General features: G+C 48.2%; 1 protein-coding gene across 5 annotated transcripts in view; it reads right to left on the minus strand.

The window, feature by feature from the left end:
- PHC2 (polyhomeotic homolog 2) overlaps window positions 1–27,198 on the minus strand; it is a 635,967-nt gene extending 608,769 nt beyond the window's left edge. For 2 of the 5 annotated variants that reach the window (XM_069240302.1, XM_069240300.1), the window contains exon 1: window positions 27,039–27,198. The gene's annotated coding sequence lies outside the window, so the exon portion shown is untranslated. The remainder of the gene's footprint in view (window positions 1–27,038) is intronic. The other 3 variants (XM_069240304.1, XM_069240303.1, XM_069240305.1) reach the window with 2 other exon arrangements.
- Between the last annotated feature and the right edge of the window lie 350 nt (window positions 27,199–27,548).

Genomic DNA, 27,548 nt, shown 5'->3' on the forward strand with positions numbered 1-27,548 from the left:
ACATCAATGTTTCATCGAGCATTTCAAATATATATTGCATCCTCACCTCCCATACCGAACACAAACAGGAACAAGCGAAGAACAGATGGGATAGTGTGCTACCAGAGCCCTTAACACTTAACTTATGGGAACAGGCGATGAGAGTGATCCGAGAGGTCTAGCGCAATCCCCGCTTTCGATATACTCAGTTTAATTATGTACATCAGACTTATTTAGCACCACACCGTATTACACGCATGTTCCCCCTTTCACCCCAGACATGCCCCAGATGCAATACAGAAGAAGCCACCTTTTATCACATGACTTGGGAATGTCTCCCGGTTAGGAACACTTGGATAGCCATAACATCGTTATTGACTGAATGGACGAACATTCCATTATCCCCCACTCCTGAAGTATGCTTATTGGGTATAACACCCCTCTCCAAGAAACACAAACGATCATATAAGTGCATCGCCCTGGCCTTGGTGCTATATAGACGCCTTATTGCCATGCACTGGAAGGCCCCGGGCGCCCCTACGACCGCCCAATGGCGAGAAGAGGTAATACGCTGGGCTAAAGCAGAATCACAGACCCTACAAAATATGCTGGAGAAGGGTATTCCAGTAAAAGGCCTAAAGGTATGGAATTTCATTTGTGATAGCAGCAGAAAACAAAGATGACGTTCGTCCTCCCTAAAACAATACAGTAACACAACCCCCGTTACTTCTGTAGCAAATGGAATCATTACTACAAAGATTGACCGAAACGCTCGGTGAAAGAGATACACCAACACAGAATCCGAAATAAACTGCGTAAAAATCCCAGTCAGCTCTCTAGAGATGCTGAAAATGAGCAGCGCTACCTCTCCCCATCCCGACATATAATTCACGCAGCTGCTGCCTCCCCCCCGCCTGCCCCCTCTCCTCCCTTCCTGACTGTACCCGCCGCGCCCACTCTATCTCTCTGTTTAATTTCCTTTGCTATATTTCTCTGATTATCTACTGACGTTGCACATACTAAACTACTGAATGTCTTAAAAATATAATCTGTAATGCTCAACTGTGCTGCGGTTGAACTGTGACATGTAGTGTGTACTCATAACGACAGTCATGTACAACGCGTCTCGAATACACTGTAATCTTGGTTATTTTATTTGTAAGTTGCCACCTGGCTGATAAAACAATAAAATATATCTAAAAAAAAAAAAATGTTTGGCTGTGAAGAAAGCAGGTGTGGATATTAGAAAAAATTACACAAACTGCAATAAAGACTCAGAGTTCATAAAATGTGAGGCAGATATACTTCGAAAGGTCATCAAAATATTAGTTTAGAATTCTTGCTTCATCTGCATTATTGCTGACGGAAGCACAGATAATCCCGTCATTGAACAGGAAACTGTGCTGGTGAGAGTAGTCAGTGGTGAGAAACACTATACTTGATTTGTAGATCTTGTTCCACTCGACCATGGAAATCAAAAGCTTATCTTTGGATTTAGTAGGTATGAGGTCTACAGAACATCCAGGTCCATCACTAATTGCTGTCAATTTCTATGGTGCTGCAGTTATGATGGGATCTAAGGGACGGGTTGCTACACTCCTAAAGAAAGATATTCCTTTTCTTCTGCCGTTCCACTGTGTAGCTCACAAGCTTCAGCCTAGTATTCTAGTCTCTGTAAAATCCAATCACTCAATTTGTCTGTTTGAACAAACTTTGAAATTGATTTTCAATTTTTACTGGTATAGTCCTAAGAGGCGAAGAGATGCCAAAGAAATTTCAAGAATAAATGATCAAATGTTTTCATATTTCAGTGATATTAAGCAGGCTAGATGGGTATCCAGCAAAACCAGGGCTTTGGCACCCATGCAACTAAGCCGGCAGACAGTGGTTTAACACCCGGGACAGGTTGCAGCAGGTTCTGCCACTAGGGCAAAAAAATACCTCTCAATTGTAACTAGTTTTACATTTCTTAAAAACATTTACAGTCCAAGAGATGGTCTGAAGTCAGTGTCTCAGCTTTCAGAATTCTTTCTGTCTAATGAACTGGTTTCATTTCATGTTCCACCTACTGTAGAAAGGTGTGCATTGACCCTAGTAGGCCTAAAGAGTGAGTTGGGTGAATATATGCAGCAGTTTAAAAACTGTACCACCCCAAATGAAATACGTTTGAAAACATTTCTACTGATGGCTGGGAAATAAATAGGGTAGGATACTGCCCACCACCAACCACAATCCAAAGCGACAGTGAGCTTATTGACAATGTGGCCAATAAACCAATAAGAGGTTTGCAAATTTTAATTGCATGCAAGTTCAAGAATTTCAGGCATTTGATTATACACTGTGGCCAGAAAGTAGAGAGGAACTCTATAAATATGGGATCTCTGATATTGAGGCAATTGTTCAACATTTTGAGCCACTTTTCACCACAGACGAGAGAGGTTGGCAATCATAGAGGAGTTTTGTGGACTTAAAACCCATTTAAAAAGCTTTCAGACCCGAGGTATTACTGTATTGACTGCATACTCTACGCTGCTAGCAACAAAACCTCCACGGTGACTACTATATTAAAGATTGTGTATCTACAGCAGAAGCTGAACATGTGTTTTCTGCAATGAACATCATTACGAACCCACTAAGGACACAGTTAAATCAAGATGTGCTCCAAGACCTAATGCTTTTTAGGATAGAAGGACCCAGTTTTTAGGAATATGACCACACCAGATCTATTGATCTCTGGCTTACAACAGTAGGCACAAAGAATGTGAGTGGACATAGAAGGCCACATCTAGCATAACTATTAAAGTATTGTCAGTATGAGTCTATGAGTCTAAAAGCAGCCTGACATGTAAGATCATTTAAAGTTGTATTCCTATACAATTTCTATACTTTTGAATGTTAGGGATAATATTGCTTTTCAGGTTTTTATTTAGCATTATTACAAATCACTGAATTGTTTATTGACTTCAATAAAACAAAATTAAAATATATTGAATGTTTCTCTGTCAGCCCTTATAATTGATGTAGGGAGTAGGTGGGACCAATGGATTTTGCAGGACAAGTAGATCTCAGTGGCATTTTGTCCCTTGGAGAAGTAGATTATTTAAAAAATTCCACACCCCCCGGAAGTGACAGCAAAAATAATGCAGAGCTTAACAAAACACCAAAAATAAGCATGAATGAAGAAATGATTACAGAATGTTTAAGCACTGTTGTCTCTAAACAGGAACAGCTGTAAATCCTGTCTAGTGAACTATTGGTAGCATTACCTTCAGCAAAGACAGTGCTTTGTTTATAAAGCAAAATAAGTTCAGGGACCCCCATTTTTTCTTATTAGCTCACTTTGGGGGTGATTCTAACCCTGGCGGTCGGTGATAAAGCGGCGGCCAACCCGCCAACAGGCCGGCGGTCGAAAAAATGGAATTCTGACCCTGGCGGGAACCGCCAACACAGGCCGCCACATTAACACTCCGACCGCCGCGGGGGTGCAGACAAACAGCGTGGCGGTCACCGCCAACAGGCAGGCGGCAGACAATGTACCGCCCACAGTATCACAACTCACCAATCCGCCACCTTTTCCGGGGCGGGAGCCCCGCCGATAAAAACACGGCGGAAACAGACTACGAACGGGAAAACGCGCACCAAAACACACTCCACGAGGAAGGAGGGCAGCATGGAACCCGAATTAAACATCCTACCTGCTCTCGTCTACCTTCTCATCTACCACGAGTACGAACTCCGGCGCAGACGACAACGGTGAGTACTGCACCTACGACACACGGGAGGGGGGAGGAGGGAAGCTTACGGCACACACATATGCGACCCCCACCCCCCCAAACTATGTACACACTAATGCAGAGCAACAATGCACAGTGACACCACCCAAACCCCCCTTAAGAATGCAAAGACAGAAATGAATTGGGACGAAAAATGTATATAAAAAATAGACTCTGATATGGAGCGGTTAACTATGCTAAATATCCATAACAAAATGATACTATATACACTGCCATGGAGAACCGAGGCAATTAGTCCTGTACATGAAAGTTAAATGGAACAGTCCGTGGGCTACAGTGTAGCGACACAAGGGCAAAGCCCACACAGGAGACCTGAGTCCTTTGGAGAGAACACTGCAGGGGCATCTGATGAAAAAATTACAGGCACCTCAGGGGGAAGGGAAGGGGGAGGCACCACAGCCACATGAGTCCACGACGCCAGATCCACGAACGGGCCACCATGCCCATTGATGTATCCTGGGGAGTGCAAAGCCACAGTCTCTCAAGTCTCTACAGTGGGTGGGTTGCCCACTTCACCATCCTGGGGAGTGCAAAGCCACAGTCTCTCAAGTCTCTACAGTGGGTGGGTTGCCCACTTCACCATCCTGGGGAGTGCAAAGCCACAGTCTCTCAAGTCTCTACAGTGGGTGGGTTGCCCACTTCACCATCCTGGGGAGTGCAAAGCCACAGTCCATCTGGTGGATGACAGTGTCCACTGCTCAAGGAGGAGGCATGGTGGGCACAGTGAACCATAAACAGTGCTTGACAGGAAGGGCCCAGCGGAGCGGTGCTTGAGAGGAAGGGCCCAGCGGAGCGGTGCTTGAGACGGCGGGGCCCAGCGGAGCGGTGCTTGAGACGGCGGGGCCCAGCGGAGCGGTGCTTGAGAGGAAGGGCCCAGCGGAGCAGTGCTTGAGACTGCGGGGGCCCAGCGGAGCAGTGCTTGACAGGAAGGGCCCAGCGGAGCGGTGCTTGAGACGGCGGGGCCCAGCGGAGCGGTGCTTGAGACGGCGGGGCCCAGCGGAGCGGTGCTTGAGACGGCGGGGCCCAGAGGAGCGGTGCATGACAGGAAGGGCCCAGCGGAGCGGTGCTTGAGACGGCGGGGCCCAGCGGAGCGGTGCTTGAGACGGCGGGGCCCCGCGGAGTGGTGCTTGAGAGGAAGGGCCCAGCGGAGCGGTGCTTGAGACGGCGGGGCCCAGCGGAGCGGTGCTTGAGAGGAAGGGCCCAGCGGAGCGGTGCTTGAGACGGCGGGGCCCAGCGGAGCGGTGCTTGAGACGGCGGGGCCCAGCGGAGCGGTGCTTGACAGGAAGGGCCCAGCGGAGCGGTGCTTGAGACGGCGGGGCCCAGCGGAGCGGTGCTTGAGACAGCGGGGCCCAGCGGAGCGATGCTTGAGAGGAAGGGCCCAGCGGAGCGGTGCTTGAGACGGCGGGGCCCAGCGGAGCGGTGCTTGACAGGAAGGGCCCAGCGGAGCGGTGCTTGAGACGGCGGAGCCCAGCGGAGCGGTGCTTGAGACAGCGGGGCCCAGCGGAGCGGTGCTTGAGAGGAAGGGCCCAGCGGAGCGGTGCTTGAGACGGCGGGGCCCAGCGGAGCGGTGCTTGAGAGGAAGGGCCCAGCGGAGCGGTGCTTGAGACGGCGGGGCCCAGCGGAGCGGTGCTTGAGAGGAAGGGCCCAGCGGAGCGGTGCTTGAGACGGCGGGGCCCAGCGGAGCGGTGCTCTTCTGCACGGCGGGCCCTGTTCAGCGGTGCCTATCTTCACGGCGGGGCCCTGTTCAGCGGTGCTCTTCTGCACGGCGGGGCCTGTTCAGCGGTGCCTATCTTCACGGCGGGGCCCTGTTCAGCGGTGCTCTTCTGCACGGCGGGCCCTGTTCAGCGGTGCCTATCTTCACGGCGGGGCCCTGTTCAGCGGTGCTCTTCTGCACGGCGGGCCCTCTTCAGCGGTGCCTATCTCCACGGCGGGCCCTGTTCAGCGGTGCTCTTCTGCACGGCGGGCCCTGTTCAGCGGTGCCTATCTTCACGGCGGGGCCCTGCTCAGCGGTGCTCTTCTGCACGGCGGGCCCTGTTCAGCGGTGCCTATCTTCACGGCGGGGCCCTGTTCAGCGGTGCTCCTCTGCACGGCGGGCCCTCTTCAGCGGTGCCTATCTCCACGGCGGGCCCTGTTCAGCGGTGCTCTTCTGCACGGCGGGCCCTGTTCAGCGGTGCCTATCTTCACGGCGGGGCCCTGTTCAGCGGTGCTCTTCTGCACGGCGGGCCCTGTTCAGCGGTGCCTATCTTCACGGCGGGGCCCTGTTCAGCGGTGCTCTTCTGCACAGCGGGCCCTGTTCAGCGGTGCCTATCTTCACGGCGGGGCCCTGTTCAGCGGTGCTCTTCTGCACGGCGGGCCCTCTTCAGCAGTGCCTATCTCCACGGCGGGCCCTGTTCAGCGGTGCTCTTCTGCACGGCGGGCCCTCTTCAGCGGTGCTCTTCTCCACGGCGGGCCCTGTTCAGCAGTGCTCTTCTGCACCGGCGGGCCCTCTTCAGCGGTGCTCTTCTCCACGGCGGGCCCTGTTCAGCGGTGCTCTTCTCCACGGTGGGCCCTGTTCAGCGGTGCTCTTCTCCACGGCGGGCCCTGTTCAGCGGTGCACATCCAGTAGGTCAAGGGAGCCAGACCTGGCCTGGACTCCCTGCTCAGTCGCCCTCCGACCGTGATGCTTCTGGACCCTTCGGGACGGAGTCCTGGGCCCTTTGGTGTCCTCCTTTCCAGCTGGGATGTGGCATGTGGGGCCCACCTGCTCCGCGCTCCTGCTGCCTGACTTCTCCGCCGTGCTGCCCTTACGCTCCTTAGATGGGGCTCTCGGGCCCTTGCCTCCCCTAGATGATGTGTCTGGTGAAGTGGGCGAACTTTGCTCCTTGGGGGCAGCCGTGTCAGTCCTCGCACGGCGGCCCTTGTGTTTCCTGGTCCTCTTGCCGGGGGGGGGCTGGATGTGTCCTTGCTGCTGATTGAGGTGTCACTGCTGGCAAAGGGTGGACTCCAGAACCCATGCACAACAGTGACACCCGAAGCTGGGCTGGTGGTGGCTGTGGTGCTCTTGGGACTCTTTGCAGATGGAGGGGGTAGGTCATCGAAGGGAAAGAGGTCAAGATTAGCCAGGAAAAGTTTTTTAGGGCCAAGGTAAAGGGTAGGAGAAGTGGTGATGGGAGTGGAGGAAGAGGATGTGGTTGTAGGAGAGTCAGGTGTGCTGTCATTGGGTGAAGGTGCTGGTGCTGTAGGCTGTCGTGAGGTGGATGGCTGTTGGGTGGGTGGCTGCCTGCGTTTGTGTGTCTTGGAAGAGGGGGTGACAGACACAGTGGGAGAGGACACAGGGGACGTGTAAATGGCAGTGGGGGTGGTGACTGCACGCGTGCGGACTGTACAGGAGGGTGTGGTGGTGATGGAAGCACTGGCTGATGTTGGTGTGCATGCAGGTGTGAGTGTAGACGTCACAGGGAGGGAGGAGGGAGACGAGGAGGAGGGGGACACAGGGGTGGCAGTGACTGTTGGAATGTCTGCATCTGGGTGTTGCTTGGGTGAGTGTTTGTGGGATCTGTGGTGCTTGTGTCTGGATGAGCTGCCCTTGGGTGTTGAGGTGTGTGCAGGCTGGTCAGATGGTGTGGATGGGATAGGCTGAGGAACAGGAGACAGAGACAGGCTGGAGGCAGTCAGAAGAGGGAGGCTGGAAACTGGGACAATGGCTGCCGTCAGTGCTGAGGCCAGAGCAGTGAACGATCGTTGATGGGCAGCCTGACCCGAATGAATGCCCTCCAGGTAGGCATTGCTCCGATGCACCTCCCTTTCTACCCCCTGGATGGCATTCAAAAGGGTAGTCTGCCCAACAATGAGCGTCCTCACAAGGTCAATGAGCTCCGCACTGAGGGCAGCAGGGGTGACAGGGGCAGGGGCTGAGGTGCCTGGGGCGAAGGAGACGCCCGCCTTCCTGGGCGAGCGGGCACGGAGCGTAGGCTGAGGGGCTGCAGGGAGGGCGGGGCTGGTGCGCTGGGTGGCGGCTGTACCTGTAGAGGCGGGGGTCCCGGATGTTTCCGCCACCGCTAGGGAGCACCCATCCGAGGACGTGTCTGTGTCGCTGCTCTCACCACCGGTCCCCGTTGTGGTGCTCCCCTCGCCCTCCGGATCACTGGTGCCCTCGGTGTCTGTTCCTGGGCCCACCGGGGCCTTGTGACTTGCAGCTCCCTCGTGCTCCGATGCCAAATCTCCTCCGCCTGATGATGCTAATGCACACATGCACAAGAAGATGAAGAAGAAGGGTGGGGGGAGAAAAAAGAAGACCAGGTTGAGTGCATGCAATGTCAACACCGTTGGCGGAGAGGACAGACACAGGAGCCTCATGCACTAAGCCGCGCATTCGGGGTACACTACTCTGTACTTCTGACTAAGACAACAGGTCAAGAGACGACAAACGCGCAGATGTGTGAGGCTGGACCATCAATAGCTGTACTTGTCACCCTACAGAGGTGGGGGCCGGGAGCACAGGGCCATGCCTAAGGGAGAGGACTACACTACAGAAAGCGCCCTGGCCTAATGTCACCCACAACCCTCCTCCCCCACCCAGACGCCTCCACTGCGCAGAAAGATAGCAGAATGTGCTGATACTCACCCCCTTGTGTCTGCTGTGATGCTCTCAAGCGCCCATCCAAATCAGGGTAGGCCACTGCCAGGATCCGGGACATCAGGGGGGTCAGGGTACGACTGGCACCCCTCCTAGGTTGGGAGGCCATCCCCAGCAGTGACTCGGCGGTCTTCCTGGTTCCGCGGCGGATGTCCTCCCACCTCTTGCGGCAGTGGGTGCCCCGTCTGACGTGGACCCCCAGGGCCCGGACTTCCTTGGCGATGGCACGCCAAATCTCGACTTTCTGATGGGCGCTGACCTATGTGACATGTACAGGGTGGGAAGGAAACATTCATCAACTTACTGCATGTTAGATGTGATTGGCCCCCCCTCCCCAACCTTGCCATATGGCACATGCTCTCATCTGTCGTGCGTTGCACTCCTCATTCGCCCCCCACCCCACCAACTTACATCCACCCCACTCCACACAGGCATCGCCCATTCCATGTGCACCCGGTGTACTTACCTGTTGGTCTGGAGGACCGTAGAGTAACGCATACTGGGGGAGGACCCCATCCACGAGCTTCTCCAACTCTTCAGACGTGAAGGCAGGGGCCCTTTCCCCAGTCGCAGCAGCCATTGTCACTTCCAGACCGAGGTCACAGCAGCACTTGCAGTATAGGTCCTCTCCTTTGGATGATCAGGTCTCGAGTGATTAGGCAGATAGAAAATGGCGGTCACGCCCGCGGCGGTGCGTACCGCGGCGGTGCGTACCGCTACCGCCGGCGCACCTCGTCATTGGCTCCTGAAACCCAAAGGCTTCAATGTTAACCAATGCGGCTCCGTGTAGCGGTCTTCGACCGCCTACCGCCACGGTGTGCTCCGCCAGCACATTGACCTCACATCCCATTGTCCCACTTCACAGGTCAGGCAGCCGCCATTTCAAGGGCCCACATGGCATAATTTCTACTGCGACACACAGGCCTAGGCCTTGCATTGCCACACATACACGCCTTTCAAAACATAAATAACCGTGTGCTATGCAAGCTGTGGTGAACGTACCAGTGATTGGCTTGACTCTGTGCTCCATGTTGTCATTCCTAGGCACCGTCCGCTGGGACTTGCGAGGAGAAGGATGAATCCTCGCGTGTACCGCCCGCTGGTGGACCTGTCGACAATGGAAGAACGCCACATCATACTACGATACCGACTTGACCGTGCCACTATCCATGAACTGTGTGCCCAGCTGGAGCCAGCCCTGATGTCCCCCATCCGCCAACCCACAGGAATTCCCCCTCTGGTGCAGGTTCTGTCAGTCCTCCATTTTCTTGCAAGTGGCTCATTCCAGACAACAGTGGCCATGTCATCTGGAATGTCTCAGCCTATGTTTTCCAAAGTTTTATCTAGAGTGTTGTCTGCCCTGACGAAACACATGCGGAGTTACATTATATTCCCTGAGGAGGTTGATTTGGCCACTGTGAAGGGTGATTTTTATGCCCTTGGACATATTCCCAACATCATTGGTGCCATTGATGGGACCCATGTAGCCTTAGTCCCCCCAAAAGACGATGAGCAGGTGTACAGAAACAGGAAAAGTTACCATTCTATGAACGTCCAGGTGGTCTGTTTGGCTGACCAGTACATCTCCCATGTGAATGCCATGTTCCCTGGGTCAGTGCATGACGCGTATGTGATGCGTAATAGCAGCATCCCTTATGTGATGGAACAGCTACAGAGACAACGTGTGTGGCTAATAGGTGACTCTGGTTACCCCAACCTGCCTTGGCTATTGACCCCAGTGAGGAATCCCCGGACCAGGGCTGAGGAATGGTACAATGAGGCCCATGGGCGAACTAGGAGGATCATAGAAAGGACCTTTGGCCTCCTGAAGGCCAGATTTAGGTGCCTGCATATGACAGGGGGATCCCTGATGTACTCACCAAAGAAGGTGTGCCAGATCATCGTGGCCTGCTGTATGCTTCACAATCTGGCATTGCGACGTCAGGTGCCTTTCCTGCAGGAGGATGGTCCAGATGGTGGTGTTGAAGCAGCTGTGGAGCCTGCGGAGAGTGAAGAGGAGGAAGACTCAGAGGACGACACAGACAACAGGGACAGAGTTATCCAACAGTATTTTCAGTAGCACACAGTTAAGAATCACCCACGCCATTTTACTTTTCCTGAAAGCCTCCTGCTTCTCAACTTTGTCTATGACCCCCCAGTTCTTTTAAACTGATGTTTGATTTTCCCTTCCCTTTTCAGTGCTGTATGACCCACTGCGTGACTTCTGCTTGGTTAGCCCATGGACTAATGCTTATTGATCTTGGTATGTGTTCAGCACAAAGTTAACAGAACATAATTGATTGGTAATGTGTTATACATTTGTAAATAATACAGCCTGACTCCTGTTTGATTTCAGTGCATTGAGTGATTTATTTTTTGTGCTAGATAATGGTACATGATATAAACACGGTGATGGGTGGGGGTGGAGTAATGGCCATGGCAGAGTCCAGTTCTCAGTCTCACAGGTGCATTGTCCATATGCCTGTGGAAGGATGGAGCAGGGGCAGTTCAAGGTTGGACAGGGTGGCAATGTGGGACAGTGGGATGACTTCAGGGGGTGTCTCATTCTGGCGGGGGTCTTGACATCCTACTCTGTCGATTTTTTGGATCTCAGGCTCCTCTTGCGGGGTGGTTGTTCTTCAGCAGGAGGTGGGGTTCTGGTGGCCTGTCGTTGTGGTGGGGCCTCCTGTCCACTAGCGCCGGCGGAGGTGGTAGGCTGTTCCTGGCTAGTGACAGGGGCCCTGTGTGGTGCCACATGGTCCCGCAACGTGTCTTCTATCCGGTTGAGGGCCTGGACTATGCTCCCCATAGCGGTAGAGATGTTGGTGAGTTGATTGGTGAACCCCATGTAGCGTTCCTCCTGCTGTGCCTGGATCTCCTGGAACCTGGCCAGTACCGTCGCCATCGTCTCTTGGGAGTGGTGGTAGGCTGCCATGATGGTGGTGAGGGCCTCTTGGAGAGTGGGTTCCCTGGGCCTCTCCTCCCCCCCCTGTCGCACAGCAGCCCTCTGAGTTGCCCTGTTTCCCCCGGCCTCTGTCCCCTGGACGGTGTGCCCACTACCACTGCCCCCAGGTCCCTGTTGTTGTTGGGGTGGTGGGTTAGCCTGGGTGCCCTGTAGTGGTGGACACACCGCTGATTGACCCGTCCTAGAGACAGAGGCATGGGCCCGCTGGGTGGGAGCTGTGCTGTTGTTCCCAGAGGGGGTTGGGGCTGCTGTGGCCTGTGTGTGGGGAACCGACTGTCCAGAGGTCCCCGATGGTCCGGGCTGGTCATCAGGTTCCAGGTCGACAGAGCTGCTGTCATCACTGGGGGCCTCTTCCGGGGGGGGGGGGATGGACATTTCTGGACCCTCCTGGCCGGTGTGTTGGCGTTCGGGTCCTGCATGGGGTAAGAGAGTATGGTTATTGTTTCTGTGTGTGCTATTGCGTGCCATTGATTGGTGCCCTTGTCCCCCAGTGCTGCCATTCCCTTGGGGGAGGTGTTGTGGGGGTGTTTTGGGGGGGGGTATGTGCAGTGGTCATGCTTGGGTGATGGGTGTCCATAGTTTGTGGTGGCATGCAGGGGTTGGTGTTGGGTGGGTTGTGCTGGAGAGACATTCTCAGGGAGGATGTGTGATGGGGGGTTGGGGGTGAGGGTGGTGGTGGGGGTTAGCATGCTGGGGGGGGGTGAAGTAGTTGAGATTGTACTTACCAGAGTCCATTCCTCCGTGTACTCCAGCGAGGCCATCAGGATGCAGGATGTTTAGTACCTCTTGCTCCCATGCTGTGAATTCGGGTGGAGTGGGTGGGGGTCCCCCGCCAGTCTTCTGCACTGCGATGTTGTGTCGCGAGACCATCGAGCGCACCTTTCCCCTTAAGTCGTTCCAGCGTTTGCGGATGTCGTCTCGATTTCTGGGATGCTGTCCCACCGCGTTGACCCTGTCCACGATCCGCTGCCATAGCTCCGCCTTCCTGGCTATAGTGGTGTGCTGCACCTGTGAGCCGAAGAGCTGGGGTTCAACTCTTATGATTTCCTCCACCATGACCCGGAGTTCTTGGTCCGAAAAGCGTGGGTGCCTTTGGGGTGCCATGGGGTGGTGTGGATGAGGTGTGGGGTGGTGTATATGGTGATGAGTGTGTTGGTGTGTGGTGCTTTGTGCTTCTATGTGGTGTGTGTGATGGTGTAGTGTGCCTCTGTATGATGTAGCTCTTTATTCTGTGATGTGTTTCTCTCTCCTTCGTCTCTGATCTTCGGTCGTAGGGGTTTGTGGGTGATGTGGGTGTGTGTTTTATAGTTGTATGGATGTGTGGGAGTGTTGTTGGTATGTGTGTCAGGTGTGTGTATTTCAAATTGGCCAATGTGGCAGTGTTTTGGAGCTGTGTGTGTATTTTGACCGCGGCGGTGTGTACCGCCAATGGAATACCGCGGTTGAAAGACCGCCGCGTGGATTGGTGGGTCAGAATGGCATGGGCGTGTTTGTGTTGGCGTGGCGGTGGAGGTTTGGTCATCTCCAGTTTTCCGCGGCCCGCTGATGAGGCGGCCTTCCTTGGATGTCGGGTTTTTGGCGGATTCACAGTTGGTGGTCAGAATGACCGTGGCGGTTTACCGCGGCCGCGGCGGTCGTATGGTGGAGTTCTGACCGGCGGTATAGGCCTTTTACCGCCAAGGTCAGAATGACCCCCTTTGTGTCTTTTTGCCTCACTCTTGCAGACTATTTTATCATCCCAGATTTTTCTCTTTCTTACTGTTTTCTACCTTTCACCTCCTTCCATGACAGTACGGATACTGTTTCCAGCCCTTGACTTTTGTATAACAGCCTTACGTATTCTGGCTGCTGTAGTCTTTTTTTGTTTTCATTTAACGGATCCAGGCTTCTCTAACTATGTATAATTAGCTCTCCTTTGTACAGTCTGCATACTAAGGCCCTCAATCTGACCCTGGCGCAGAGGGCAGAGGAAGCACCGCCAACAGGCTGGCGGTGCTTCCGTGGCATTCTGACCGCGGCGGTACAGCCGCGGTCAGAAACGGGAAACCGGCTGTGTCCCGCCAGTTTCCCGCTGCCCTGGGGAATCCTCCACGGCGGCGCTGCTAGCAGCGCCGCCATGGGGATTCCGACCCCCTTACCGCCATCCTGTTCCTGGCGGTGTTCGCCGCCAGGAACCGGATGGCGGTAACGGGTGTCGTGGGGCCCCTGGGGGCCCCTGCAGTGCCCATGCCAACAGCATGGGCACTGCAGGGGCCCCCTAACAGGGCCCCACTATGATTTTCAGTGTCTGCCAAGCAGACACTGAAAATCGCGACGGGTGCAACTGCACCCGTCGCACCCCTTCCACTCCGCCGGCTCCATTCGGAGCCGACATCCTCATGGAAGGGGGTTTCCCGCTGGGCTGGCGGGCGGCCTTCTGGCGGTCGCCCGCCAGCCCAGCGGGAAACTCAGAATAACCGCGGCGGTCTTTTGACCGCGCAGTGGTATTCTGACGGCGGTACTTTGGCGGGCGGCCTCCGCCGCCCGCCAAAGTCAGAATGAGGGCCTAAATTTGAAGTGTTTGCTTGGTTTAATTAATATATGTATACTAAAATTAAGAAAGTGTGCATTTGAGATGAAAACGTGTCTATCTTCAGAGCTCATAATATGATATTTGGTGAAAAATGGTTGAATTTCCCAAAAATATTTAAAGCTGCTATTTGAGTGACAAACCATGTGGCTATGGGGATACTTATTACTATCAGTATTACCTTGATGCTTGGGACACTGCACCTATAACAGTTACATACTTGTGGAAATAGAAATATCTACAGCTACTCCATCTTGCGAACAGACTCCATCTTGTACAAACAATATATGTGAGAGAGAAATAGATACACCAGTAAAATATGTACTGAAAACCAGAGTTCCAGTACATGTGCTAGTTACTGACTCCATCTTGTACAAAAAAATATAGGTGAGACAGAAATAGACACATAAGTAAAATATGTGCTGAAACAGGTGTGTCAGTACTTGTGCTAGTCACAGGATGGGAGCTGTGACTTTTGGTAAAAAGAACACAAACAGGTCCAAGATATAACCTGCTGACCTTTGTACTCAGCTGAGCATATATGGCCTTGACGGAAGTTAGTGGTTAGCCCAGACATGAATAACAGAAACTCTCAGTGCAAACATGACAGTGTGACTTTGATGATCAGCAGACGTGCTGGTGATGAGCAACGGAATGTGACTGGGAGCAAACCATGCAAACCATTGCATTTCAAATGTATATAGGGTATGCTCAGTCAGGTATGTTTTGAGATTTGCCGAATGTGTCTTTGCATGAAGTACTTCAGCAGGGTTCCCGGACGTAAATAAAGATGATCCTAAGAAACCAAGACGGAAGACTGGCATGGTTTTTGATGGGCAGAGGGAAATAAAAGTCCACATTGTGACATTGGCGAGCCTTAGCCAGGAGAATTCTTGCGGTCAGCCTGCTGGATCTCGGGGATCAAGCCCACAACTTACCCTTCATTGATTAAACAGCGCTCAAACAGGTAAGCAGATACCAGTTTTTGTACCAAATCTGCCTGCAAAAGGGTAACATGTCCTAGTAGTTCAGGATGACTGGTGAGCCCAAGACATTCTCTAAATAAATTGATGTCCCTAAAAGTATTCCCCTCTTAAGCTTCCTTGAAGGAGCATAAGGCACAATATGGATATTGTTATAGAGTGGAATCCTAATTAGTCAGATGTGAATAAGAATGTCAAAATGTCTGCATTAAGTAAATTGGTTAGTAGTGGTGTATCTATCCCTTTGTTCTAGAGACCAAACAGGAATGACGTGTCACTAAATACAGGAAAGTGACAATAGTGTAATAGTTTATGATACTGTTTTGTCAGATTGTGATATGAGTTGACAATGATATATGTACATTGCTTATGTTCTATTATACATTGGAAAAGTTTTTATTGAAAATTATCCATATTGCATGAACATTTGATCAAAGTAAAATGTCTGATTCTCCTTTGCAACATATTATCGAAGTGTTTCAGGGTGATCAAAATAGAATAAAGAAACATTGTAAGGAATGGTATATATGTACCAAACGTAGTCCTTGACCTTGGCCAGAAGAGGGATCATTTGACCTATGCCAATTGGGGCATTTAAAAACATATATTTATGGGGCATATAAAGGCAATAAATTAATTAAAGAATGGTGACCTTAAACATGTGGCAAGCATTTGAACCTGACAGGGTAGAGGAACCTTCTGAATGTGGTTGGCCTCCCCCTCCTCCTAATATAAGAAAGATAAAGTAAGCCCCTATCAGGAAGCCAAAAGACTGTGTAAACAACCAACAGGAATGCATCCATTAGGAGAGAGCAACATTGTTCCAGATATAACACAAACAGAAGACTCAGGTACTCATTGCACACTAAAAAATAAATACACAGGGTAGGTCACAGCCAACTTCACTTTGAAACTAGCGAAGGCCAAAATGTCACACAGTCTCGTAGCCAGGATACTGTGTCCTACACAAAAAGACGTGACCCTATGATTTCAGGTAAAACAACAAGAATACTAGATCCAGACTTCTTCCAACTCGCCAGACCTAAGTTCTAGAAGTTGCAGGTGAATGAGCTTACCACCACCACATTTAACATTCAGCCCGTCAAATAATGAACAGATAAACGAACTATTTAGAAAACACATATTGGAAATAGAAGAGAAAGCAAACACATGGCAAGACAGCAAGGAACAGGAATGTACACTGATGACAGAGTAAGAAAGGAATACATTATAGGCCATGACAACACACATTGATAATGCTAATGCATTATCTCAGGATATATATGATACAGCCACTGCAGAACATAAAAGGTAACAACAGAGGCTGCCGATGGTGAAGGGTTGAGTGACGCTTTAAAACACACCAAGAAAAAGATGACAGAAGTAGAAAGGTTGAAAATATATGAGAAGCATGGCAATCCAGGTGTAATTAAGGGAACACTGCAAGGACAAATAACGGATGAACAGACTGACAGTGACAGCGAAATAGTAGGAAAATTTGATAAGGATTTAAGTATATGTATTATTTGCAATCCGCTAGACAGGTTTATATGAATGTATGTCGCAAAATGACAAATAGGAGAGATCTGCCACTTAATGAGATAGTAATTATAGGAGAACAAGACTAATTTGCAGTGTACCCTTTCTCAAATTACTTGGCGGATTGCACTTGGTGTAAACCTGGCAAGTTTCCTTCCCCCATGGCCTAGAGAAGGTTCCCTCCACCCACACGACTTAGCAACAGCCCAAGGTTGTATTGAGGGGGAAGGGCCTGTAGTTTGGGATTATGAATACATGAGAGACTCTCTGCGTGTTGCAACAATAATAGGTGAGAGAAATGGTAGGTACCCCAGAATGAAACACCAACAGGCGGGAGAAGAAGACCACAATTCAGACAGCTTGCATGGATACAAAAGTGTCCAGGAGCACACAGTTGACCTATGTGCCATGGCAACACATGGATAAGGAGAACCTAAAGAAACAATTACCATCACTTTCTGAGGAAGCTTCTAAATGGATAGCCGCCCTCGAAAGGCACACAGCAGGAGTACAATAAGGTATAGGCGATGTGAAGAGCCTCTTTGCAAGTATATTGGGAGATGAGACAGACAAAATTTCTCAAGTGGTTCCGCGTACCAATGCAGGACTAATAACATTGATTAATGGTGACAGGGACACAGAAACATTTAAAAGTGTACATGCACTTGTTTGGGCAGAATTGAGAAGGAGATATCCAGACGCGTTTGATATAGGTGGCATGATGAGCCAAGTAATGGGGAAGGATGAGTCAGTGTTAGAATATTTTGAATGCGTAAGAAAACTATGGACCACTGAAATGGGTCCCCTAGATGCACAAGGGCCAAGATTGTTCTTTCACACTGTGAAAAACAGGCTGCCAGAGAATCTACAGCAGCCATTAGGTACAGTGGTGGCAATAGATAGTAAACCTTGATAGCAAACTGTGGGCGAAAATACAGGGCATAATACTGCACCATGCTAGAAAAAAGATGGAAAAGGAACGCCAAATTGGCTACTCAAAAATTAGAGGAAAATGCAAAGAAAGAGAGCACAATAGGAGCAATTGTAGTCACTCAAGCACCTCCAGTTCAAGTTACAGCACAACTACCACAGATAGTCACAACAGCAGTGGTATCAAGGTCCCATGGGTCAGCCTCCCCAACAAATGATCTAAGGATAGCAGCAAAAGCAATGACTGAGGGAAGGTAAAGGCAGAGGTAGAGGAAATAAAACAAATATGACATGTTAACATTGCATTAGGTAAGGGCACTTAATAGCCGACTGTCACTTTAGAAAGGCACAGTTGGTACAATGAGGACATTTTACCCCTGCAGGGAATGTTTCTCCTGCATCCCAGTACAAGCAACAGCCACAAGGTTTTGTGTACAGTGCGCGACAAATGGCTCCACAACAGCCAATGCAAATGATACAACCACAACAGAATTATCAGACAGGGATGGTAACATCCACCCAGGGTAACAGTCAGCACCACAGTATATTCAGCAGACACCACAGCAAGCACAACCTACACTACAGCCAATGATGGGGGGGGCACTATTCTATTCTTCACGCCATGACGGTCTGCGGCTGAGACCCTGATGTGCCCTGTGATATCAAGATCATGGTATTACAAACAAGAGCCTATAGCATCCATTAGTATATCGGGAAGAAAGTATAAATTATTGATTGATACAGTGGCAATCTAATCGTTCATTAGGCATGGACATTTACCTCTGTCAAATGAAACCATGGCAGCACGAGGGTTCTCAGGTGAAATAATGACAGTACCATGCACCTGTAAGATTCCAGTTCAGGTAGGAGATTCTGTAGTTTCTGAGTCTTTGGTATATGCACTCCAAGCTCCTACAAATTTACTGGGAAAAGATTTCTTACATACACTAAAAATGTGCATTACATTCAATGATGATGGGACAATGTTTTGTTCCACACCTGGGATAACATCCATGTGTATGGTCTTACAAACCGCTACAGGCAATACAGAAGTACAAATGAGAGGCCTCCCCCTAAAAGTATCCCTGCTACAGAAAGACATGTTGAAATTCATAATGACAGAACCAGCCTTGCGGGGATTGATTTCGAAAATGCGTTTTCTGGTGTACCGTTATACCCAGAGAGTCATTATTTGACAGCATTTTACATTTTCTGGAATTCAATATTTGTATTCTCGTTTGCTTCAAGGGTACTGTGAGTCACCCTCAGTTTTTAACAGAACTTTGAGAAATGATCTAATGAATTTTCAATGTGAAAGTACAGTGTTACACTATGTGGATGATTTGCAGTGACACTAAGGCACATTGTGAAAAGGACACTGAGGAATTACTGATACAGATAGCATGCAAAAGTTACAAAGTTAAAAAGCCAAAATTACAGATTGCTCAACAGCAAGTACAGTACCTAGGACAGGTTGTATCTGCTGAGGGCTGTCACATTACTCAAGACAGAGTTGAAGCAGTTAGAAATCAACACTACCCCAGACAAGGAAGGCATTACAGATCTTTTTTAGGGCTATGTAACTTTGGGAGACAGTGGATTTCTGATTACAGCTCTGAGACTGCACCCTTGTACCAGATATTTCAAGTGCACACCTTCAGTGACCATGGCACTGCAATGGACACCACCACTGCAACAAATATTCCAAGAATGAAAGTACTTCATAGCCACCGCCCCAGTGTTAGCAACACCGGATCATAAAAAATAGTTTTTTTCTGTTCTCCCACACTAATGGAGATACCATGACAGCAGGACTAATGGAAAAGTATCCTATGGGTCATAAACCCATAGCCTAGTTCAGTGGACAATTAGAAGAGATGATGAAAGGGCAGTTTCCATGCGAACAAGGACTGGCAGCTGCAGTGTTCAGAGTAGACAAAGCATCTATGATAACAGCAGGGATTCTCACAACACTATACGTAGAACATGCCCCCTTTGCAGTTCTGCAAAAAACAAAAAGTACTTTAACCATGCACAGAGCATCTGGTTATGAAGTAACACTTACTAATTCCGCTATTAAGATAGTCTGTGTTGACACAGTGAGCCAAGCTCAATTTCAAGTGGAATCATTGACAGAAGTCGATCATGATTGTGTAACACATCAGGAAGACACAGAAATATATGCTTCAGAATTATCCTTACTACACAGCCGAATGTTATATATTGATGGTTGGTCCCTAATAGATCAGCAAACAGGGATAAAGCACACAGGTGCAGCAGTAGTAAAACAAGCTGGAGTTTCAAAAAATGTCATGTATTTATTATTACAGTATATACCGCTGCCATCACATTTTTCAGCACAAGCTGCAGAATTGAAAGCTCTGATACAAGCCTTACAGATACTAAACACACACAAATGATGTTATTGTTTATTCTAATTCGGCCTATATCACTTCCACTGTACACTCAGGTTTTAGCAAATGGGAGAGACCGGGTTTCAAGAAAAGCAACGGTACGCCAGTAGCACATGGTCTTATCCTACAGGAACTGATTTCAGAATTAAAGAAATGGGGGACAAACGCAATTATCAAATTTCAAGCAAATGCTGGTGAGTTAGATATAATTTCCCAAGGTAATGACATAGCAAACAAAGCAGCTAAAGAAGCAGGACAGATGTCCTCTAGAATGTGTATAGTGACAGAATGGCCCTTTAAAAACACTGACATATCTTATCTCAATTTAGCAGCACATCATTTACAGGACATAATTTACAGGACATACAGGAAACAACTCCTGTGGAAGAGAAAGAAGTTTTGGAAAATAGAGAATGTATGGTTTCAAGTGATTTTCTATATCCACATACAAACACAGGAAAGTTAGTGATGCCACAGAGGTTGTTGCACTTAGCACTGACTCAATTACATTTGCCATCACATGTACCAAAGAAAAAACAATTGGATATACTTTCAGCAAACTGGTTCATTCCAGATCCACCTAAGTTATTAGATATGTTTTTACATCAATATCTCATTTGAAAACAGTATGGTACCACATGACGACCAATTACACCATCATCCTCCATTCCAAGACCCGGAGGCCTTTGTCATTAGTTACACATAGATTATGTGGACATGATTCACAGAGTCGTCTGTCCATTCTCTAGATGGATAGAGGCAGGACCTCTTTGCAGCCAAGATGCAAAAAGTGCAGTCAAATATTTAGTTAAAGAAGTTATCCCAAGATGGCGAATTCCAAAAGGGATTCACTCAGATAATGGAAAACATGTTGCCAACAAAATATTTGAGCACATGACTAAATGATTAGGCATACAACACTCTTTAGTACCTGCCTATCACCCACAAAGTAACAGAATTGTTGAGCAATTTAATGGTTCTCTGAAGGATAAAATATATAAATTATCAGTCACCTTGAATGCAAATTGGCTTTATTGTTACCTTTGTCTCTATTTGCCCTAAGGAATGCTCTCCCTTTGGACCATCATTTGACACTGCATTAAAAAGTCATAGCAGGTTAATGGCTATGGGCTATGGTCCACATAAAAAAATATTGATGCACAAAAACCAATTGATTTAGTATGGCAAGAGATATCAACATATACGAGTGCAAAACACATGCTGTGCAAGTTTTCTCAAAGCAAGTTCAGCTGCAACCAGCGAGCTCCTCCATCCCACCCACTAGTGGTACAACAGAAGAGCATCCATCCCAGATGCCAGGTCTTCTTGAAGAACGTTGTATCCTTCTCAAGAGTAAGGAGAGGGGGGCTAAGAGACTGATCAGATGTTGGACTGCATTTATTCTATGTTGATTATTGTTTTTGTTTGTGATGCTGTCTCTCACACTCATAAAGGATGAGAGCCCGCTAGGTAGTCATTTTCAGAAGTTGCTGATCCCCTCCTTATGAGATAAGGATCTGCTATGTAACAATGCAATTGTAACACCACAAGCACCTAGGGATAATAGGCATTTACCTTTCCTGATCACCTAAGCAAAAAAGAGAACTTACCGACCACTCACTACACCCATGATGGATGAGGAACACTTGGTACAAAGGTTTACACACTACTGTCAGGGAACACTCAGATAAGTCATGTTTTGTTTGCTCATTAATACCACATGCAGCAGATAGTACTGAAATAAAGAGAGTAAAGGAGAGCACAGACCTGACATTTCTGTTAGCATTAATGTACTACTCCTGTGGGGGCCGAAAACAGTATTCCAAATATTATTTCAGGGCAGTAAAGATGAATACCACAGCAGTATTAGGAAGAAGAGCAGAGCGACATTGTACCAATGCGAGTAAAATAGATGTGAAGCACATCGAAAGAATGTGAAAAACAGCATGAAGTCCCATATGGGACCAAGAAACAACAAGTAAGTGGTGTTCTAACCCAATACCAGCACCAATACATATGTTTCCAGCCGTGAATTATGCTATATGTTTTCGAGGCAATAGGACACAGCCAGTAGGTATGAACAAAGAGTGTCAAATTATATTAGATCTTCAAAGCCTACAAGAAGGAACAGCAGCATTAATGGTAACCTATTGGGCATGTGGTACACAAGCACATTATCAACTGTCTAAAAGTTGGTACGGTGTTTGCTCCCTTGTTATGCTAATGTATCAAATGCCAGTGATACCATTACATGAAAATATCACAGTGGGAAACCTTTATATGAATGGACAAGAGAGGAAGCATGCCCTAACACGCAGGTGGAAGAGGAGCATCTGTCAACAATTTGCCCTGGACATGAAAGGTGTGCATTAGAGTTTCTACTATTCCCCGAAAGTGAGGTTTGAGGCAAGAGTATGTCCTCTGGAGGACTGATTCCAGGGTTCAAGCTGTAGCTAATGCCATATAGCTGCAGAAAACAAAATATGAACTTATGTTATTAGTGAATCCACAGATTATGGTTTTAATGCTATCAGAGAAGACTCAAGGGCAATGAGAATAAAAGTGATGCAGTATTGTGTTGTACTGGACTTACTAATGGCCTTTGAAGGAGGAGTGTGTGCCAAGATTGGCTCCTTCTGCTGTATGTTAATTCCAGGAAATGATTAAGCCAACAGTACCCTGTCGAAAGCAATGCTAGCTTTGCAAATTCTGAGAGAAAACATGACAATGGAACAAACTAAACCTACTGATTGGTTTTCGGGCTTACCATCCTGGATGACAGGCTTATTTAAATTCCTCCTGCCCATAATAATAGTACTACTGCTATGTTGTTGCCAAATAATACTACAATGCTGCCAGAGAGAGATGGCAAACATGGGAAGAGTAGGGATTAGTTTGGTTAGAAAAAAAATTAGGCTAATGGACTGTTGGGGGCAGTCACAAAATCACCAGCATCAAATATGTGTCAGTCAATCGACAACAGAGGGGAAGTGGAAATAGAAATATCTACAGTAACTCCATCTTACGAACAGACTTTGGCCCTCATTTTAACAATGGCGGTAAATGCTGCCTACCGCCGCGGCGACGGCTGCCAACAGACCGTTGCTGCGGCTAACATCCGTCCGCCAGATTATGACCACAGCTGGATTTCCACCACAAGAAGGGTGGAAATCCGGCTGTGGCCATTCTGGCAGATGGTGTTAAGGTGGCGCTGCTACCACCAGCAGCGCCACGCCAGTAGACCACCGTCAGGACTATTATGACAAAAAATGCGGCCTAGCGGTGTTCTGCTGGCGGGCGCTGCTGGCGGTAGCTGCGCCCCATCCCGTTCCCTGCCGGAAGACCCCCTGGATGTAGGTAAGTTGGGCTTCTGACAGGTGAGAGGGGTGGGGGGGTGTAGTGTGTGTGTGTGTGTGGGGGGGGGTTGTGTGCATGAATGTGTGAGTGTGTGCGTGAATACAACTGTGTGTTGTTTGCATGGGTTTATTCATGTGTGAGAATGTGTGTAAGAATGGATATGTGAATGCATGTTTGCATGTCAGTGTGAATGTGTGTACGGATGCGGGCGAGAATGAATGGATGCATGCATGAATGAATGCGTGTATGGCAGTGTGAGTGAGTGTGTGTATGCGTGGTGCGTGTCTGCAAATGTGCGTGAATGGAGGGGTGGGGGATCAGAAGGGGGGAGGGAGCGTGGATGGAGGGGGTAGGGGCATCTGGGGAGTGTTTGGGGGGTGGGTGAGCCTCCTACCAGTGACAGGGAAGGAATTCCCTGTCACTGGTAGGGCCTACCACCATGGTTTTTGTGGAGTTACGAACGCCACGAAAACCATGGCGGTAGGCAGGGTCAAAATGCTGCCGGCAGTACAATAGTGGCTGCCAGGCTGGAGATTGTTATCTCTGGCCCGGGGGCTGCTACCACCATGGCAGTTGGTGTGGTAAATTGGCGGGTTGGCTGCAGCGCATTATTGCCTACTGCCGAGGTCATAATGACCCCCTTTATCTTTTCCAAATATATATGTGAGAGAGAAATAGACACACCAGTTTAATATGTGCTGAAACCGAGTTTTCAGTACATGTGCTAGTCACAGACTCCATCTTATACAAAAAATATATGTGAGACAGAAATAGACACACCAGTAAAATATGTGCTGAGACCGGAGTTTCACTAAATGTACTAGTCATGGAGGGGGGGCCGTGACTTTTGGTAAAAAGAACACAAACAGGTCAAAGAAATAATCTACTGACCTGTACACAGCTGAGCATATATGGCCTTGAGGGACATTAGTGGTTAGGCCAGACGTGAATAACAGACTCTCTCTGTACAAAAAAGACTGTGTGACTTTGATGATCAGCAGATGCCCTTTTGGTGAGCAATGGAATGAGGCCGGGACCAAACCATGCAAACCATTGATTTCACATGTAAAAATGTATATAAACTATGTGCAGTCAGACATGCTTTGAGAATGGCCAAATGTGTCTTTGCATATGATACTTCAACAGAGTTCCCGGAACGTATATAAAGGTGATCCTAAGAAACCAAGACGGAAGACTGGTGTGGTTTTTGATGGGCAGAGGGAAATGAAAGTCCACATTATTACATGTTACTCATGTAAAGGCATTTCGACTCAGCAAAGCTTTTTTTAACATTACTGCTGGCAACCTTCCTGATCACTGTTGGTAATCTTGCATAGGATGGCCCCTAAGGTAATCCTGTCTGATGTAGTCACTATTACAACACTAGTAATAGTAGTTCATGATGATTTTCACTGACCAAAAAGTAGCTCCTATCACAGAAAAGCTTTCGAGACCCCTGGACTAATTAGACCAGGCTTCTCCAAGGAGTAGCTTGTGAGCTGCTAGTAGCTCACCAGCTGCGTGCAAGTAGCTTTCCTATGTGCATCCAAGCCTACCTTTTGCTTAGTTTAATTTATATATATGTGCCAAATTCATGTATTCAAGAAATTGGAGAAAAAAATTCTCAATTTTCAAAATATAATTAAATGTGATTTTTCAGTGATTAATCATGTGGGGAGACTTATTACTAATATTACATATGTAGAGGCATTCCAAATGGACAAAGTCGTTTCTACATTAATGCTGGATCACTGCTGGCAGTCTTGCATGGGGTGGCCACTAACGTAATATTGTCTGACGTGGTCACTATTAAATCACTAATAATATTAGTAGCTCTGCATGACCTTCATTGAACATAAGTAGCTCTTATTACACAATAGGTTGGGGACCCCAGAATTAGACTAACACACTTGAAAAGTTAGGACTGGCGACAGTGTCAAGTAATGAATTGGAATGGGGGGAACCGCCATTAAACTAGTACTTCCAGCCTTTTCTTATGATAATGTGTAGCCGGCAGAGCGATACTTCATTTAGTGGTATGGGCCATATATGCAATTGACTGAACTAAATGTATTCGTTGCGTAAAGTTGTGATTTTGTGCAATTTCACAACAGCAGCACCAGCTATCCCTTCCAGAAAATGCCAGACAATTAACAGGTGAACTTCAAGCCGGACTGTGGCATCTTTCACGAGATGGCGCCTTTATTGTCAAATACACGAGACCGCCATCGGGCAGCGGCAGCACAAGTCTAGCCTGTCTAATGTGTGGAGACCACCTCTGAGGACGAGCACAACGTGAACACAATGGACAAAGCCACCTTAAAAAACTACTATTAATGTATGATTTTACATTAGGTTGAATTTTTGTCGCACTTCCCTCACCTTGTATAAACCTATTAGGTCTAATCGGATGTGTCCCATGTTCTCTGTTATCAGACTGTGATATATTGAGCTCTACATACAGCACCCAAGTACTTTTGGTGCAAGGCCATTATATACGCTATATATGCTATTAAATTAATATTACCATTTATTTCTACCTCAGCCTGAAATAACTGAAAGAAAAGATTCAGCTTTAGTCAATGAAAATAATTTTACATACCTATGGGTTTTCCTTGTTTCTTGGTTCTAGCACGATTAGTTTGAACATGGCTAAATTCAAGTTATGGCCTGCTGATCTCGGGGCAACCTGCTGTTCAGAAGCTCAAATCCCAAATGGGTCAACTCAGCCTTTCATTCTTATGGGGTTGAAGGATGTAGTTAGGGAGGATTATCAAGCATTATTTACTGCGCTACGCGTCAGAAAGTCAGTGGGGTTAGAAACAAACTAAAATGCTACTGTGCTAAAACATCTAGACGACAGCGAGAACTTTAATCCTTTTCGTAAGACAATAAATACAACGAAAAGGCCGCCCGTTGTCAGTAATTTTGCCAAGCAAGCTGGGATCTGGACTGAATTCAGTTTTAAATGTTATAAAATTTATTGACATCAGACGTTACCCGGTGTCATGCAGATCTGCAGTTTAGAATTAATTCTGGAATTTGCATCCACAACGGAAAAAGAAACACTATAAACTGTCAGAGTGCAAAAGAAAGAGTTCGACTGCTCATAATTGCAATGCAACAACATATTCTGTGATGCATATTTAATTGAAGATACGATCAGGACCTATGCACCTACTTGAAAGGTCAATTACCAATATTTCAACTTTAAGAAAATGACAAAAATACCACCCACCCAAGAACAAAAAAAATCAGCTATTTGACAGGTGTATAAACAATTCGGGACATGAAAGCCATGCAAATGTTTGTTTGTCATTACATTCCGTTAAATATGATTTCTTGCAATTCCTGTTTTTTTTTATCCAGGGACTAAAGACACAAAGAGCAAAAAAATAAACAATACTGGATGGTTTACACCCTTCGCCCCCCTCCCCTCCCCCCTCCACACACACACGTTTTACAACTTGGAGAGCACAGCTGCAGAATCCAGGAATGGGTTGGCTGTTTCACAGCAGCTCTCACCTCACTCCAACTGGGGAGCTCCTCAAAGACTCCTGTCAGCTACCAAACCCTGCCCCCCTTTGTCTTATCCGTAAATTGCAGCAAGCTCAGAAAGTTGCAGGCGCAATTAAACAGGATAAATATATTTACAATGATTGTGCATACATGCACACATGTGGAACAGGTAAACTCGTCTGTGCTATGTACAAATACTGAAGTTATGCCCCTTTCGGAGACCGAGGCAGTGCCGCGTAGAAGGGGTTAAATCAGAGGTGCCTGTCTAAGTATCTAGAATCATGCAAAACACCTCCCCTAAGTGCGCACTCCTAAAGTCACCCCTGCTTCACTGTGCCGGCACGAGACATATGGTGGCGCATGCCAAACTGTACCTTTAGCGTCTCACACCTCTGCTGCCTTCTGCGTCCTTCCGGGGTCCCCGCTGTTCTGCAGCAATACTGTATCTGGACACCCTCCCTTAGACAGCATACCAGGGGGAGAGCCGGGGAGGGGGAGGGGAACTGAGAGCGAGAGGAGAAGAAAATGCCATAATTCATTTGCATTCCAGTGTGAATCACATGGCAGCAGCCACCAATCCGAGCCTAGGCTGGGTGGGCTCGGATCCGCCTCCCCCACTTTCTGTAGTGAAACAGTCTTGGCAGGTCAGTGGTGCTATGGGCCTCTACCATTTCCCATAGCAACGCAGGGGGATTAGGAGGGGGTGGGGAGAAAGGCTCTTCTTTCATATTAAGCACTTCAGTTCCTGGTGTCCCCTAGAATATTACGGGAGGAGAAGCGCAGAAGTCAAATTCAGTAAAAGGAAGGATGATTTAATATTAGCATAGATTTTTGCTTCGCACACTGCAGCTAGCCATTCAAACACATAATAATATTCCAAGTGC

This window comes from Pleurodeles waltl, chromosome 6 (genome assembly GCF_031143425.1).
Source record: "Pleurodeles waltl isolate 20211129_DDA chromosome 6, aPleWal1.hap1.20221129, whole genome shotgun sequence".
Lineage (NCBI taxonomy): Eukaryota > Metazoa > Chordata > Amphibia > Caudata > Salamandridae > Pleurodeles > Pleurodeles waltl.